This window comes from Heliangelus exortis, chromosome 1 (assembly GCF_036169615.1).
Source record: "Heliangelus exortis chromosome 1, bHelExo1.hap1, whole genome shotgun sequence".
NCBI lineage: Eukaryota > Metazoa > Chordata > Aves > Apodiformes > Trochilidae > Heliangelus > Heliangelus exortis.
The window spans coordinates 171,948,526-171,951,025 of record NC_092422.1 but is presented as its reverse complement, the minus strand read 5'-3'; the positions used below and the strand labels follow the sequence as shown (position 1 = coordinate 171,951,025).

At 34.8% G+C, this 2,500-nt stretch overlaps 1 protein-coding gene across 14 annotated transcripts in view; it reads right to left on the bottom strand.

The window, feature by feature from the left end:
* FOXP2 (forkhead box P2) overlaps positions 1 to 2,500 on the bottom strand; it is a 400,866-nt gene that overhangs the window by 177,385 nt on the left and 220,981 nt on the right. The window lies entirely within an intron of this gene.

Genomic DNA, 2,500 nt, shown 5'->3' with positions numbered 1-2,500 from the left:
TCGTGATCATAATGCTTAAACAAGATGCAAATCATACAACTTAATTTTTTTTTTAACTTATCCCGGTTACTCTTTTTACATAGTCCAAATTTTCTCGTGTTTAACATTTCCCAGTATATATTTAGGTCATATTGAAAACTTATTTTGATATTTTACTCAGCTGACACAGCTTTCTTATGTACTAGCATCACTTTATGTAGCTGCCCAGCTGAAGGAAATGTATTAAACTAGCAATCTTTCACTTGCTTCCTTTAGAAAAAGCTGTGATTAACCTTTTTGTTTATATGAAGGCTCTCAATAAAATGACTCAGAGAAGCAAAAACCAGAACATGAAACTATGACATCAATACATCATATCTTGCACATATTTAAACAATTAAAAAAATCTTAATAACTGCAGGTATAATGGGGTTTGCTCCAGTTTTCTACTTGCCAAAGTTCATTAAGGAAGCCACACATTAAAACTAACATTTTAGAGAATTACTACAGCAACAATAATAAACCCATCATTTTCCTCTTAAATCATATTTCAAAAGGTATCTGGTCAAAAATAAAATTTAAAAAAAAAAATAGCAAAAAGAGGGAAAAAGCAAAAGCAGCATAAAGCTATGCCCATTATCTAAAGGACATCCTACTGCATGTTTACTAGTATTTGTGCTTCACATCAACATATTTTATAGAAGGATTTATATGCCTAATTCAAGTTGTATTTAAATCCTATGGTGCAGACCCTACTATAAAATGCCTCTTGAGTCCCATTAACTGTACCCATGGTTTTACTTTGCCTGTCTGCTTATTTAAGATCTAATCACAGTTTTGAAGAAAAGATTGTCACTTCTAAGCCTGTCCCCTCAGAACCTGCCTGTTATTAGTACTCAACTGGATATTTTCATCTTCAGTTGTTATTCTCTGTGGTCTTTGCAAATGCTATCTACTGGAATCTGTGACTCTATGGACAAATTGGCTACAAATGCCTAGGACTGATGCTTTGAGAAACATGTAAGTGACAAATTATTCTGTTGGTAGTTCTGTGTTTTAAAGTGTTTCACTTAAATTTAGTTTTCTAAACATTTTCACCAATTAAATACACTCTCCCTATAAAGATTTTAAAATGCTGTTATAATCTGAACACCTCAGTAAAGGTGATGGCACGTTTTCCAGTAAAAATATTTTTTTAGATATGTGTGTGTATAAAATGGTACATGAAAATATTATCTATGTACAGAGTATATCTATAGGTACTAGTGTATACATAGATAGCTGTAAGCCTGCGAAGAAATTAGTGAAGACACTGAAACATGTTTTTCCTCAAACTAATAATGTAAATGCTCATTTGTTAAAAGGGAATACATTTGATTTTGAAGCAAGGCACAGATTTAAGTCTTAACAACTTGTGATATTTCAATCTATAACTATTTAATTATTCCATATTTTCTGTTACCATTTACAATATCTAACTATAAATGTGTAGCTAGTGTACACTGCTTAATTCACCACTAAAAATGATTCAATTTTAGGAGCTATAATCACTTGTTATTTCATAGGCCCGTACACATGCAATTTATCATGTTAAAACATATGAAGCACAATTTTTAAAATACTTTATTTTACACGAGGAAACTTTCTTTCCATTAATGTAATACCTGTCATTGTAATGAAAAACCTCAGTATTTAGAAATGAAGGGTTTGAACTGCAAAGGTGCTGAGCAGTCTCAGCAGATGAGAGGATCAGACACTGAAGACTTTGAGGAGTTTGGAGCAGGTACTAGAACTCTGCAGAATCAGACCCCAATTGTTTACCAAATAATTCACTACTGATGCTTCGCTGCATCGGTACAATCTGCATCCCCTGATGGGGAGGCAACTCTTTAGGTAGACAAAGTAGAAGGAATTATGTTTGTGTGCAGGATTTAAGAGGAAAAGAAATCCTACAAAGTTGAAAATTAATTGCTTTCATCTCAGATGGCTTCAGCAGTCAGACAACAGTTTAATTTTACAGTTTTAAACATAAAAGCAGTTCACCTTTAACTTGTGGAAAAAACTAACTTAAAAATATGTTTTAAAAGTGAGAATGAAAACATACCTACAGAAAAGGTGCTTCTCTCTTTTCCCATCTTTTCAAAACCACACATCCACATTACACTCACAAACATGCACAGGCAGGCACATGCTCTTTTTTATTCCGGTGGTTCTGAACTAACCAGCATTTTTTATTTACACCTACGACAGCAAAGCATCTTTATTGTGAGAAGTCACTCTGGTCCCTTCACCCCAGCTCCGACTTCGGAACAATTCATCGCAAGCGAAGCAAAGTCTCAAGTAATGTGGCCCTCTGGTGGAAAGCTCTGCATCACGTCCTAGGCGACCGAATCGCACAGTAAACTAACAGATTCTGAAAACATTCACTGCAAGGCTTCGGCACAACTTTTATAAATACGTTGCGGGATTTTAATCACCGGGCGAGCGCGGTGCTGTGCAGCGGCATCTGCAAGACGTTGCC